At 47.4% G+C, this 15,636-nt stretch overlaps 1 long non-coding RNA gene across 2 annotated transcripts; it reads right to left on the reverse strand.

The window, feature by feature from the left end:
* Positions 1-5,805: 5,805 nt before the first annotated feature.
* On the reverse strand, positions 5,806-14,100 carry LOC119862739. 2 transcript variants are annotated; one of them, XR_005295354.1, is made up of 3 exons: positions 12,765-13,003; positions 8,857-8,958; positions 5,806-7,674 (listed from the first exon to the last, which is right to left on the reverse strand). It is a non-coding gene; the product is annotated as an uncharacterized LOC119862739 (long non-coding RNA). The 2 variants fall into 2 exon arrangements; XR_005295353.1 differs by lacking the exon at positions 12,765-13,003 and adding an exon at positions 14,032-14,100 and having other exon boundaries at positions 6,523-7,674.
* Positions 14,101-15,636: the final 1,536 nt, after the last annotated feature.

Below are 15,636 nucleotides of genomic sequence, written 5' to 3' on the forward strand. Positions count from 1 at the left end.
TCAGGCTGCACTACGTTATACTGGGCAGACACCTCCCTTGCCTTGGTCTGAGCTGTCTGCTGAGGACGTTTTGGTGCATTTTTAATCCCCACCCACCCTTGCAGACAGATCAATAGGTGTTTTAAAGTATTAGGAGTTGATTGAGGCAGCTGATTGCTGCCCCCTGCTGGGGGGGCTTGTGAAGCATATGTAACACACACCACCTGGGTGTGGTATTCTGACCCATCTAGTGGCACCAAGACCACTTAGAGAGCGAGATCAAATAAGTCAGCTCTACAGTCTTAGCTAACACTCAATTGGCTTTTAGCTCATGCAGCAGAGGCTCGTGCACTAAACTCCAGAGGTCCCAGGTTCGATCCTGCCCGCCAATGACCGGGGTCTGTCAGTGTTACACATAGTCATCCCTTAGAACCAGGAGCCAATATCCCATACCTTGAGTGTAATTCTCATTGCAGCCTCTGAGCACCTCACACAATACTAATGGGTTTAGCCTTTCAGCACCCTTGTGAGATAGATTGTGTTAGCTGGAGTTTATACATGGGGAGCTGAAGCACAGAGAGAATTGACTTGCCCAAGGAAATCTGGGGTGGGACAGGGCAGGGAATCCAGCTCAGGTCTTCTCGAAACCCACACCCAGGTACGTAAGCCCTAGACCATCCTTGAAGTTGGGCCTGCTGTTGTGACAGGCTCTGTGGAGGTGCAGCTAGCAATGGTAGCCATTTCTGCTTGGTTTTGGCTTTAGCTGGTAGAAAAAAATCATTTGTAATTTTGAGCAAACAAAAAAAAAAGGAGATGAAATTTTCTAGAGCATTTTCCTTCAAAACTTGACCTGTTTGGGGACCAGGTTCTGTACCTCATGTAGGGTTGAGGAGCAGCCAGGAATACTTACCCTGTTCTCCTTCACCCATTCCAAGTGTCCCGTGAACAAACAGCAGCATGGCAAAAGCAGGAGGTGCTGTTAAAAATGGATGAAGCCCAGAGAGTCTGGACATCTGCACTGGAAAAGCCACCTAAAATCCTGATGCTGCAAAGAAATCCGCCTAGAAACCTCAGGAGATGTGGCCTTCTCCAAAGACTCTCTGCAGCTGGTGGCTTTGACCATGGCCAACATTTCAAAAGAACAGTTCTTCATTACAGGTGTACAACCACCAAGGCTGGGTGCTTTCCAGACTGGCATGAAGACAAGCTCTCGGCCCTGAAAACCTTACAGTCTAAAGAGACAGTGTATGTTTGAGGACTAAGATGTAAGAAGAAGCAGAGGGATTGAGCAATGATGTTTTGCATGTAACCTGTTTATTTGGTGATTCATATTAGCATTGTCTGATTTGTATAATAGTTTTGAAATCATTGAAACGTCCTGAAAAATTTGGGGTGAAGGGAGTTGCAAGGAGGAGGCATAGCAGCCAGAGTCAGGAACAAGTCCATGTGGTATTGTTCCTGTTTGCTGACTGGAGCAGTGTCTCTCGTAGAACCAGGTCTCTGTCATGAATACTCACTTTGATGCTTTCCAGCTTTGCCCTCTGGGTGAAATGCAGAGGGCCAGCACACCATGTAAGCTCTGGTTTTGAAGTAAAACTTATCCTCTTTGCACAAGACTCACTACAGGTGGGGTTTGATCCTGCAGTATGCTCAGAACCCTAGACTCACCTTGATGTGAATGGGAGTTGAGGGCGTGCAGCCCAGCATTCAGCACCATGCTTGTTGGCATCAAACCCCATTTACACCCAGGGATCAGGTTGATGGAGTAACTGGCCTGTCTCTTTCTCTGGGGTCCTGGGGTGGGGTGTGGATTCTGCTACCTCCTCTCCAGGCAAAAAATCACATATTGTGGAGGTTTGTAAAAATATATAGACACTTTGAATTAGCTACCTCTCAAACTCTGTTTGGCTTCAACCCATTCTCTGCTTTACTGTGGCAATTCTTTTAAAAATGATGATACATCTCTGCACAGATCACAAATTCCCAATGGATGCAGATCCTCAGGCTGCAGCGTTCTGGGGCATCAGCAGGGGCTTCTTCCTTCCCCTTCCCTCCCGCAGGTGCATAGATGCTGAAACTAGGGGTTCTGGGAGTGCTGGCTTGAAGTGGTTTCCATCATATACAGGGTTATAGTTTGGTTCAATGGCTCTCAGCACCCCCCACTATACAAATTGTTCCAGCCCCCCTGCGCAGGGGTAGTTTCTTGGTGGAACAGAAGGGGATCCAGTTAAAGCTCTGGTAGAAGATGTAAGTTTCTGAAAGGAGGAATCTTATGATGATTATTTTTGTGCTGGCAGGATGACCTACATTAGAGAAACCTGTCCGGCATACTCAATGATGCTGCACTGGCTTGTTAGCACCCTAGTGGCATTGCTGCCTGATCTGAGATCACTGCCTGTTATCTCAGTGCTTGCTGCAATTCAATTACATTTGTTCATTGCTCTTGGCACACTGCATTTCCCCTCTCTCCTCTCCCCATATTTCTCCCTCTCTCCTTTTCCCCACTCCGCTTTTTGCTACCTCTTCTCCATTGACCCTTTGTTCCCAGCACCTCCAGGACATGTTTACCACAGCACAGGGCCAAGGCTCAGCTAGGACTTCAGATAGCTGGTTATTAAAGTAAACGAAGGAAAGAAACAGAGTCCACAGGCCAGATAGTTGCATTAGGGACTGTTATTTTTTCAGACTAATATTCGGTGTCATTCACCAGCCCAGGGAAACCATACCTGAGAAGCAGCCTCAGAACAACCTTCACACCAAGGCTATTGCTTCTTTTGACATTTCCAGCTGGCTTCACTAAGGCCCTGTGTCTTGCAGAGGCCACAAAGTGAGTCAATAGATCACCAGAACCAAGAATCAGAACTGGGAAAACACAGCAACAAACAGCTAGGGGATTTGTTAATGAATTCACCTCCACTGTCCGCACACCCCCTTTGCCTTTTGCTTGCTGCAGTAGTCTAGCAACCAGTCTCAATGCCAGAAATGGCTGAGGAAACTGCTAGTCTTAAGACACCACACATGTAGAAAAGATGGTTTATAGTCAAGGTGCTGACCTAGGCATCAAGAGCTAGTGGTTCAAGTCTTGGTTCTGTCATAGACTAACTGTATGATGCTACGTGAGAAATTAAATCTCAGCATGCCTCAGTTTCCTTATTATGAGTTGCTTGCCTACTCTTCTCAGAATCTTTGGGACACTTGGTTCTGAGACAGCCAACTCCCTCTGTAGTGACCAATGAACAATAATAATGAATGGGTAGTAGAGACATTGTTGTTTCCAGGTTCAGTTTGCTAAGACTCATCTTCTTTATCTTCCAACACCCTCAAATGCACAGGGTGTCCATCAGTTTCCACCATTTTTTTCGATCTTGTGCGGCTCTGTTCAGGCTTCTGAGCGTTGTGTTGATTTATTTGTCCTGCATAATGTTTCTCTAGGCCACCCTCTTTCTCTTTCCAGATGGTGTCTATTAATATAGACTTGCCATGGAAGCAGTGTTGGTGGCATCCTTAAAGTGTGTACTAAATACGTCCATTGTCATCCTCTTACCATATTTGATGCTTTAGATTGGTTTGCTCACCTTAGAATGTCCGATGTTTCAAGAAACTCTTTCCAATGGACTCTGAAGTTCTTCTGCAGGAATTTACTTTGGAATGAGTTGGTCTTCTTATCAATTTCTGTTGTATATTCCCATATGACTCTGCTCCTATTATTTTGTTGTTCACGATTATTTGGATGAACATTCATGAAAACTTCAGCAAATCTCAAAGGTTGCCAAAATTTGAACCAGAAAGTGCCTCATTTTCTGTTTGTTATTCTCCTGTTTGAAAAAGTTTCAGTCATCCAATCTGGGAGAGGATCCAATGCCACATGACTTAAGTGACTAGCCGCGCAGCACAATCAGTGAAGAACTGGCACAAACAGCATGTGGATGTGTCTTCTGAAAGGGATCCCCCCCCCCAGAGTACTTGGGGCAAATGCAGAGATGTGTTCCTGGGAAATCAGGATCTGTTTATAAAGGATTCACTAATTGAAGACCAGAGGGCAAGATTTTCAAAAGCATCTAAATGACCTGTTGACATCATTGGGTCTCGTCTGCCCAAGTCACTTCAGTGCTTTTGAAAATTGCACCTTAAATTCTTAGGGCCAGAGTATGACAGCCTTGCTCACATTGAGTAGGATCTTGCTCTACAAATAGGTCAATGGGACTACCCCAGGAGTCAGGTGTTCCTCACCATACCCCAGGGCAGTGGTTAAGGTATCCTGGCAGTGTCAAGGTATAGTCCTGAGAGGAGGCCATTTTGTTCCTATCTCTGGTGTAGACTGTGCACATATGCACACACCTCCTATGCATTTACACAGACCACAACCCTGGCTCCTTAGGAGATGTAAAGGCCAGCTGAAGGTTGGCCTAACCTTTGTCTGAATGAAAGTGAGAAATAGCTCTCTGTGCTGGGAATGGCACCTCAGATCGGGGAGTGAGTGGGAGTAAAAGTCCTTGCGAGAAAATCAGTAAAGGGCGAGAGGAGTTTTCATTTTTTTTTGTTTTGTTTTTTAATTAACATGCTCCCCGTACATGCTCCCCATGCATACACATGCTACAGATGTGGCCTTGCTGGAACATCACGTCCAAGCCCCCACTTCTCCCATGTATTCTGGACAAATTCAGATCCCCAGTTTCAAACCCACCACCGTGGTTCTGATCCTGAGTTGGAGCTGAACCCAGAGTCTGGCTTGGATGCAGCCCAAGAGCATGGAGGCACTTCCTAAAGTAGCTGACCTGGTGAGACTGCCATTGTCTGGGGCTGAAATCTGGGGAGAACAGCTCTCAGGAGTTCAGTAGGGTCTGGACTGACCTCTAGTCCAACCTGGCTTTGAACATAACCTACATGGCCGTCCTAACCCTACCCCAGATCCATAGCCAACACAGACGCTCCTGCTGAACCTACTCCCTCCCACACAATGCACATACCACAGCCATAGGCTCGCGTGCTCTCTCACTCACACACTTCCACACAGACACACGCTAGCCCATACACAGTGTAGATACACCGAGACACAGGCTTCTTACTTACACACTCTACACACAGTCCCCTATGTACACAGACAAACCTCCACAGCATGCAAACGGAGAGAGGGAAGGGGTGGAGAAGACCCTCTGTGCTCGACACCGGGCTGGCAGGAGCAAGTGGCAGTTATCTCAGCGCCATTGCAACTTTACTTGTGAGCCAGAGATGTGGTCTCACTAACTTCTTCACCCCACAACAGAGTCATGGAGCCCCCCCTCCTCCTCACCTGTCACGAGGGGAGAAACATCCTCTGGGCAGCAGCCATTTGCCAGGCAGCTGGGTTTGCTTTACAGTGCAGGTTTTAAAGGGACTGTCAAGGAGTTCAGGTGCTTCTTAAAACTGACTTTACTGGGCAAGGCAAATCCTTTGGATCCTAAATCAGAAAGACTGGGAAACCCAGCTGTGATGGGTTGGATCACAGAGACCCCCTTGGGAACTGCCACCTGAAGTGCCGAGCCTACCTCTGAGCCCGTTTTCCCTGGCAGCTTGGGACTTCAGAACCCTTCCTGATTGTGCCAAACATGCTAGCCTGCTACAAACAGAGGCCCAGGTCTGAACCACATCCCGCACAAGCTGCAGGCTTAACTGAAAACAGTGTAAGAATGTTCCTGTCTCCAACCCTCAGGTAACCAGCTCCCAATGGGGTCCAACCCCCAAATAAATCCATTTTACCCTCAAATTATTTTCCCTCTATAACAGTGATAGAGAGGTATGCACAGCTGTTTGCCCCCCACCCCCAGGTACTAATACATACTCTGGGTTAATTAATAAGTAAAAAGTGATTTTATTAAATGCAAAAAGTAGGATTTAAGTGGTTCCGAGTAATAACAGACAGAACAAAGTGAATTACCAAGCAAAATAAAACAAAACATGCAAGTCTAAGCCTAGTACAGTAAGAAAATGATTACAGATGAAATCTCATCCTCAGAGATATTCCAGTAAGCTTCTTTTACAGACTAGTCTCCTTCTATTCTGGGTCCACCAATCACTCACACCCCTGTGGTTACTGTCCTTTGTTCCAGTTTCTTTCAGCTATCCTTTAGGGGTGGAGAGGCTACCTCTTGAGCCAGCTGAAGACAAAATGGAGGAGTCTCCCAAGGGCTTAAATAGACTTTCTCTTGTGGGAAGACACCCCCTCCTCTCTCCTATGCAGAATCCAGCTGCAAGCTGGAGTTTTGGAGTCACATGGGCAAGTCACATGTCCATGCATGACTCAGAACTTTACAGGTGGCAACCATTGTTCACATGCTAACTTGAATGTCCCCAGGTAGACTTCTTATGTGAATTGGAGTCTTCCAAGGTTCCATTGTCTGTTAAGTGTTTCTTGATTGGGCACTTAATTTGCAAATTCCTTTCTTGAGAATCTGACCAAATGCCTTACTAAGGCTACTTAAAATCAAACAAGTACACAGCCAATATTCATAACTTTGAATACAAAAATGATACATGCATACAAATAGGATGAATATACTCAGTAGATCATAACCTTTACAGAGATATGTTATATGGCATATGTAGCATAAAACATATTCCAGTTATGTCATATATACATGCATAAGCATATTTCCGTAAAGCATTATGGGGTGCAACGTCACACCAGCCCCGGCTGGGAGAACTGAGGAAGAGCTGAACCAGGCCAGATCCCATTCCCAGGTACCCCAGCACCACTGCAGGCTTCACCCTGGGGTTCCTGACAGCCAGCTCTGGCCCAGTGGCCTCAGCTATGTGTCTCATAGCCAGAGCGTGAAGTGTAGCAAGTCCCGTGAACTCTCTGGGCCTCAGTTCTCCTCTATAAAATGGGGGCACAGTAATTCACAGAGGTATGATGAGGGTGAGTTCATTACTACGTGTGAGCTGCTGGAGGCCCTGGAAGTGTCTGAACAGATCACATGAGTCCTGACCTTTCCCCAGCTTTGGCCTCCCAGCACTGGGGGGGATGAGACTCTAGCCCTGCGCACGTTTGGCAAGAGATTTCATGAGCCTCACTTCCTTTGCGGAGCCAGATGGTGATGGAAGGGGACAGTGATGAGCGCTTCCCCCCCCCCATCTGTTTCCGTTTGCTTTTCCCCCTCCATTGCTTCCAGTCCATTGAGATGTTCAGAAAAAACACTTCATTCCTTGCCATTTCTTTTTGTCCGTCGCTTTGTCAGCATCTGACTTGGCTCCTTCTTTGCTGTGGCCGAGACCTGCATGGCTGCCTTCAGATTCCTTCTGTCTGGGCACAAAAGAGATCATGCAAAGGCCATTGAAATCAGTAAGCAGCTTTCTATTGATTCCAAGGAGCTTTGGATTGATCATTACTCCAGAGTATTAATGCAGGTGGCAGCAGTTGGGGGCTTGGGAATCTTAAGGTCTCTTGGCTTGTCTGGTAAATGGCCACAAGTTTTGCCTAGATTAATGACTCTTCTCAGATACAGTATCTTCTACAGCTAGAAACTAATCCACTTGCTTTTTCTAACCCCACTGGTTTATGCCATGTTGGACCTTGAAATCACATCATTCTGATTACCATCTTGCATTCTGCTGCATGTTCCAACTCCAGTCTGATTTTAATGGCTGCGCTCGACATCTGAAACTAAGGATGGGTGACGTCTGACAGCTTGTGTTCTCAGCTTCCAAATGGTATAAAACCTAAAGGATTAGTGAGAAGAATGGTTGGTGATATCATACTGCAATTTAGCTAGCAAGAAGAAAGCAAGGTGGAAGTTGGAATGAGAGGACTGTAAAGAGTGGATATTGCTTAATACAAGGGTTCTAAACTGAGGAGCGTTTTCAGGGGATTGCAGCCGCTCTCTCTTGGTTTTGGTTAGATGGCAGGGAAGGCTTGAAACTCACGGAGGGGTGTTAGGTTTCCCAAAATTCATTTTGCTTGTAACATAGCGTTAGTGTCTGTGGGAGGCAGAGAAACCCTGACCTAGTATAATCATAAAAAAAAATTTCAACATTTTTGTCACCTCTATAAAATATCTCCATAATGGCACAACACTTCATGGGAATTGAACGAACCAGGCACTAGGGACAGCTAGGGAGTCCCTGGCAGATGCTCGTTCACAAAGGAGGCAGTGCAACTTAGTGGTTGGTGCCTCAGACTCCAGTGACCCAGGTTCTGTTCCCAGCTTTGCCCCTGGTCTGATGTGTGACCTCAGACAAATCACTTCATCTCTGTTTCACAGCTATGTGTGCCACAGTGTCGTGAATGGTGGATAGTCTCCACTAGATTATACCAAATTTAATGGAGGGTCAAATTTTGGCTTTAACACAGATGATAGTGTCCCTAATGGAACAGAACCCTAAATTCTCATCAATTTTTATTGTTTATAGTAATCAGATGAGTTATGGAAGTGCCTAGGGGCCAGCCAAGAAGAGAGCCCCATTGCGCTAGGTGCTGTACAGAGGAGCAGACAGTCCCTCCCTCCCCCAATCAGTTTACAGTCTAATAGACAAGTCAGACACGGGATAGGGGAAAGGGATATAACTCTCAATCTCTGTTACTCATGTAAACAGTGCTTGGTTTATGGCCTGGTGTTACTGGTTGTGACACCCCACATGAAAAAGGGTTTCCTCTGTCTTAAGGCCTGATTCCATGAGCTCCCAGGGCACTTCCCAGTAAGCCAATGGCTGCTTTGCCATGGGGAAATCAATGGGACTTCTTGTGTGAGGAAGCACTACTCTGGGAGGGAGGGTTTGCAAGTTTTAAAGATCACAAGGGGGAGCTGGGCACTGGGAACAGAGAGGAAAGAAAAGCAGAATTCAAAATGTAGCTTTAAGCAGAGAAATCTGAAGGGAAAACATTTTTTTCCCCTGTTTCTTAACATATTCTCTGCAGGTTTCCTCCTAGCTTCTGGAATCTGAGGCGCTCCGAGGTTAGAAGCCGACAGCAGATATTTCTGTATTCTCAAGTCGTCCACAGATAATCTTTAGGGAAAGAGAAATTGACAAATGGGTGAAAAACTGACTGACGTTCTGATCAAAATACAAAACAAACAGAAATAAATGGCTCTGAAAAGAATTGCTATTTATTTGGAAATTATGTCTCCGCCAGTGAATCACAGCCAGCGCACAGCACTGAGCGGAGATGGGGCACCTGCCACTAGCATGAATGCTGATGCCAAAGCCATGCAGTGTGGCTGCTAATGCTGCTCTTTGTGTGTCAGTGCCCTCTGCCGACGGAAATAGAACAGCTTTGTGTGCTTTGGGTTCTCTTGCCCTCTGGTGGCCTGAGAAGAGGTCGCACTAGCGGGATCCAAGTATCAGCACACCATGTGCTTGTGTGACAGCTGACATCAATGGCAGGTGTAGCAGGGATTGAACCGGGAACTCCAGAGCTAAAAGTGTGAGCGGCTGCAGATTGCACTAAAGAAGTCTGTAATAGACGCCTGCCCTCTGTGGATTGAGCACAAAGGGGGCTCTATATGCCTACTAACCAGTGGGTTACATTAGCATTAGGTGGTGCCTATTAAGGAACATCTGGAGCGGACTAGGACTCAAGATCCTGACCCTGCAACTGCATCTGTGCTGAGCCTCTCTGGAACCCCAGTGTAGTCAGTGGGATTCCACACACAGGAAGGGCGCTCCATACATGGCTCAGATGCAGAATCAAGGTCTGAAGTGGAGGCTGGAGCCATTACATGTTCAGGGTTCCTTGCCATCTGCCTGTCCCATGCAAAGGAGAAGATGCAGAGGCTCTAGAAAAGCACCAGCTCTTGGTACGGAGCTTGGTGATTAGCCCCCTGTGCTTGCCATGCATTGGCCAGTTCACTCAGCAATGAGGCACGCTGGTCCTTCCACACCAGCGCTGGCAGGTCCTTACACCACATGCATGGAGAACAGATCCCAATTCTCCAGGGCTTCTGCCTCAATGTGTCAGTGTGTGATGTCATGGGTAACACCTGAATTCCATCACATTCCAATGCCCAGAATGAACAGGGGGCATTTTCCTGGTCTGCAGGCTTGACTTTGCAATGATAATAAATTGCAAAACTATGCAAGAGAAAATTCCTAACAGCTTCCTGAGCCAGCTCCCTGCTGCATGGTGCATATCCTGTCACCACAATCTGGATTGCATTTATTGTTTTCATACACTGGGCTCGAGTCCTTGATTTGAATCCAGATCAGCTCATTAGGGATCAAGAAGTCAAAGCCACTGACAGCCTTTAGGAGCTGATGGGATCTTCTGCTGGGCTTCCCAGCTCCCTGTATACTCAGGCAATCTTGCAATGCGAGGGCCTGTAAGGTGACTGCTGATTTGGAGGTGGATAGATCCACAACTCCAAAGGAGAGCTGAGTTCTTAGTACTCAACAGGAGGCACTCATAGGATTGGGCCTCAGGTGTCCAGGAAGATGGCGGGAAGGTCCAGGATGCATGGAATGCTAATCCCACAGAGGTCTGGACTAGCCAACACCAACAGTGTGTGTTCTTTCCTAGGCTGTCGCTATGCAGAGTAAGGAATTCACTACAGGCCTCTTCTGACTGCCACTCTGAATACAGGAGGACAATGGTCACCCAGAACATGAGAGCAGAGGGATCCAGGTTCCTAGAACCCCCTGGTAACAGGCAGGAGACAATGGCATTAAAATTTACATCTTAAGAACCCATTAACGCCAGGGCCGGATTAACCTTTTGTGGGCTCTGGCGCCAAACATATTTGTGGGTCCCAATATAGTCTTTGTGGGCTCCGAGTGTGGGCCTGGTGTAGCAGTGCAATTGGTACCATACTGAATCTCAAAGACATTTTTCATTTTGATCACACACCTCTGCATGACTATATGCATTGTCATACATAGCTCCCTAAGCCCCCAGTTTTTCTCATTAAGCTGTATAGCCATATGGGTTTACCAGTGTCCACAGTAAGCAGTAATTTCACAATGATCAGGGGAAACTCCCCACAGATTTATCTACTTCCTCATTCAGGCCTTCTATAGCCATGTCTCCACAGAACCACTGTATGTGGTTCTGGTCTCAGCTCAATAAAGTTTCACAGCCAGCAGATACCTGATCAATTCTGACAAATCCTTCCCTCAGCACTCATCCTGCCATTTGAGCAAGTCACTTACATATACCATTTCCCCAAAGTGAGGACTTAGCCCCTGGGAACCTGAAGTCACCAGCCTTTCTCCCTCTGCTCCCACACAACATGCTAGTCTACTACTGGGTCACCACCACCTCTCCCTATGCTTGTTTCCCTTCTACCTTGGACTTGCTCCCTAGCCAGCTAGGGCTATTCTCCTCCTGCAAGCATCATCTGCTTCCTCTTTCCCTGCTCCCCTTCACATTCCTTTCCTACTGGTAACCTCTGTTCCTTGAGGTTAACTCCAGTTTCTTTATCCGCTCCTAGTTTAATGGCCCCCAGTAGTCACAGAGCCACCTGCAGCTTCTCTGGCTATAGCCGTGGGGCCAATTGCCAGAGGCCAACCTTAGATAGCTGCAGCTGCTAGCAAGGGAGGGGTGGCAATTCCAAGGCTGAGCATGCTTGAACCTTGCAATGGCAGCACTAGGGCTTCTAAATTCTCAGCGCTAGCCCTAGGCAGCTGCAGACTCTGGAGTTAGGTGCTTCCCTCCTCTAGGCCATGGCTTTAAGTACCCGAGATGCCTATCACCTGCAGCAGAGGCCACCAATTCCCATGCATCTCTCAGCTAGCACAGAGTCATGCAGAAAGTGCAGCCTGAATGATTTTGGAGGCTGGAGTGCCAGGAGGTTCCCATCCCTGAGCAGCAGCTCTGCAACAAGCTCACATGGATCCCCTCCGCTGTGGGACCAGGACCCTGTGAAGACAGTGGAGTTATGCCACGTATAACCAGTTCTGTCCAAAGTCTGTTGAAGTAAGTGGGAGTCTTTTCATTGTCTTTAATGAGCTGTGTATAGAAGCAAAGGACCCCATTCTAAACTCTAGGAGCAAAGTGCATTCTATGCTGCACTGGTTTACTATTGTAACAGGAAGGTCTCATGTTACCTAGTGAATAAGCAACACCTCCTACAGTACCTAACTTTTTCCGAGAGGCTTCCTGCCCAATTACTAAATGTAAACCTGCTTAGCTTACCAGGGCTGAAAATATCAGGTAGTATGGTTACAAAAACAAGGCACTTCTGAATTCAGCAGGAATTTTGGATATGCACAGAACAGAGACAGGACTGGTTCCTGCATGGTTACAGAACTGCAGTTGAGTGGAACAATTTTCAGCTTGTGTGATTGGAGGATATCTGATCCATATTATAAGACTGTCTTACATAAATGAGGAAAAGTTTGTTATTCTTTTCTTCCACTCTTCATTTCTGTGGGGAATTTGCAAATGCAATATCATGGTCTTCTTTTTAAACAAACACAACTAAAAAAAAAATGGAAATAGCAATTGAAAATAGCAATTCCAGTCCTAGTTAGCACTGGGAAGACCCCAGCATTTGTTGCTCAATTTTATCCTACTTTTTCTACGGCAAGTTACAGTGGATCAGTATACTTGACTTGGGAGACATGAAATAACAGCTGCCCAAATTGAGCTTGAGAAACTCCTGAATTTTGAGGGTTCAAATCCGGAAGGCATGTGCTAGATTCCCTTTCTGAATATTGGATAAATCTGGAAAGAAAAAGTCAATTTCTGCTTTCATAGCTCAGAAGCAAAAATCCTACTGTGTGTCTGGTACTGTACCTAAAGCTGCCCAGGTCCTCTAGTAGAGGCTCCCCTCCCTTAATTTTCATTTTAACTTCTCCTGGTGGGGTCCACATACCTCCCCTGCTAGGCTTCAGATAGAGAGGTGCACCGTTCATTCATTCCACCCAGTTCCTTCTTTGGGGGCTGCCAAGCGAGCATCCCTAAGACAGTCTGAGGAAGTCTTCTGAGGGTGATATCTAGGCCAAAGCCTTCTACTCCTTGGGCATACTTGTTCCCCATTCACAGTGCCACCCCCTTCTAGCAGCCAGTTCCCCATTCACAGCAAGCTGCAGCACATGAGATCTCAGCTTCCCCACTCTGTCCCCCTCCCTTTCCTGTTGATAGCGGCTCACGGAATGCTGGGAAATGTAGTTCCTTTCCTGCTCCAGGCCTGGCTCTCTAGGCAGGGAGCTGGCCAAGGAACTACAGCTCCCAGTGCCACTTGGGTTCTTAGCTCACACGCTTCTGCAGTGCTGCGAGAGGGGATGAAGCAAGTGTTATGGGCCCCCTTCTGAGGTTGGGTCCGGCACTATGGCGCCATTGGCATCATGGTAAATCCCAGTCCTGGTTAACGCTGACACTGATTTAAACAAGCCAGCAACAGGGTGGTAGAATCTGGTACTTCCAAACCAGAGGCAAACAACACCTGATGACCAAAGAGCAACATTTGTGACTGTCAAGGCTGATTCCCCACTCTGGCACTTCCAGTGCAGAAGGTGGGGGCCCACAAGGATTCTAAAAATTAATACTTTTTTAATAATTAAAAAATATTAATAACACTCCAGGCTGGTATTAAACTCCCAAGATTACAGCTTCTCTCTGACCTTGGATTGGTAGATGCTGCCACCACCCAAGTGCAAAAAAAAAAAAATCCCTTTTGGAGCCAGGAAGGCGCACTTGGGAATTCCTCCCTGTGGGGTACCCGCAAGCCCTTTCGCCCCCTCTCTGGGGAAGAGCTGAGAAAGAAAACAAAGAAAATCAACTGTTGCCACCAGCTAATTAAACAATATGTGCACAAACCTCTTAGAACACAAAACCCCAATCCTGTTCTTTAAAAAAGGTAAATTTTATTTTAAAAAAAGAAAGAAGGAAAATACATCTAAAAACTCAGACTTTTGCTAGATTTTAAAAAGAACCACTTATAAGGATTAAGCATCAAAATAACTTTCTCAAGGTCCAGCTTAAAGGTTACAAGCAAAACAAAAGCACCTGGGGTTATCACAGAGGAGTCCACAAGCCATACAGAAATAAAAGATAAACCTAATCACATCTTCCTAGACATTTCCTGATCTACTTACATATCTGGGGTTTCAAATAAGTATGATTTGTATGATTTTTCATACCTGGCACAAGCTTCTTACAGCATTGCTGGTCTGTGTCTCCTCGCCAGAGAGGACAACAGACAGACAAAGGGAAAGTTTTTTCCCAATTTTAAAAAGTTCTAGCCCTCGCATTGGCTCTTTTGGTCAGGTGCCCACTCCCTTCCTTTTACCTATGGGCTTTTTTAACCCTTTACAGGTAAAGCAAGTAGAGAACAGCTACTAACAGGGATTTTGTAGCTAACTGGTTAGCTAGGTGTCAATAAAAGGGAGCTACCTCCCTTCATTTATCATAGTGACCAATGGCCTTGAAATATACAAATGACCCCATGTGAATTTCATGCCAATTGGCTGTGTTGCCGCTGATATCACCCTCTTCCCACCCAACAATAAATAAAAAGTCTTCCAGTCTAAAGATGGGAAGGTGAGATCAAGAGAGAGCAAGATCCTGTGCAGGGATGTAGTAAAAATGTGCCTCTCATTACAGTCAAGAGTGATTCATCTTGGGGTGGGCCTGAGCGACACAGGCTGGATCCACAGCCAGAGTCTGACTTTCTCAAAGTTCGATAATGCCCAGATATGGAGCATGTAGGTCATCCCTGTTATGGAGACGGGGCCAGCTGTGGATTCTGGGCACAGCTCAGGCAGGGAAAGGGTCCTGATGCAGGGGTTGGTTTGGATTCATTTACTGGCCACTTTTGAATAGCAGTAAAGGAATTGGTGGAGCCTCACCCTGGTGCACAAATGCAGTACAAGCCCCTTGGCCTGCACCACGTTAATCCTGAGCTGGGAGATTGCAAGAGTAGCAACCAGTGGAGAGCCTTTGCCCCCACACTGCTGTGAAGGGGTGTGTGATGCTGGCAGGCAGCTGGTCACAGGGTGTCTGCCCAGCCCAGGCTCTCCCATGCAGAGGGCAGTGAGGAGAGCCAGTCCACGTTACCCTGATGTATAGTGCTAGAAGCCCAGGGGCAAGGGTGTTCCTGGAGCACAATGGCTCGTAGGGTGTCAGCACTGCAGCCCTGCCCCAGCATTCGGGACATACAGCCACCTCCCTGGCCCTGGCCGAGTATGAGGGAGGTGAGACTGGGGGAGGGGGAAGAATAGGGCTAAGCCAGGTGTCCTTGAGACCCGGTACTGGGTACAGGCCTGCTCACGCCATCCTGCCCTGCCCTGTTCTGCCCCCGATCCTGCCAGCAGTGTGGGGATACAGTCCATCTCCTCCCACACAGGCAGCAAGGCAGGGCCTGAGGGGCAGGCTGGAGGCAGTGGTTCAAGGGAGAAGAAAGGGGTATGTGGTGGAATGGCAGGCCGAAGAGCAGGGGTTCAGGGAGGTGGGGGAAGGGCTGCAGGCTGTGGAGAAGAGGGATAAGGATGGGTAAAAAGGCAGAGGGCGGAGAAGTCCAAACAGGCAGAATTGTGAGGGGAAGAGTGTGGCAAGGAGGGGGAGACGAGAGATGGGCAGGGCGGGTGGGGTAGTGGGCACCACAGGGGGGTGAGTGCTGGTTGAGGGGAATGGATGGCACTGCAGGGGATAGGGAAAGGGCAGGACTGCTGGGGAAGGATGCGCATGGGGGGGATGTGTGGCACAACAGGAGGAGGGGCAGGCAGGTAAGGGGTGGGGGGAAAGGG

This window comes from Dermochelys coriacea, chromosome 10 (assembly GCF_009764565.3).
Source record: "Dermochelys coriacea isolate rDerCor1 chromosome 10, rDerCor1.pri.v4, whole genome shotgun sequence".
Lineage (NCBI taxonomy): Eukaryota > Metazoa > Chordata > Testudines > Dermochelyidae > Dermochelys > Dermochelys coriacea.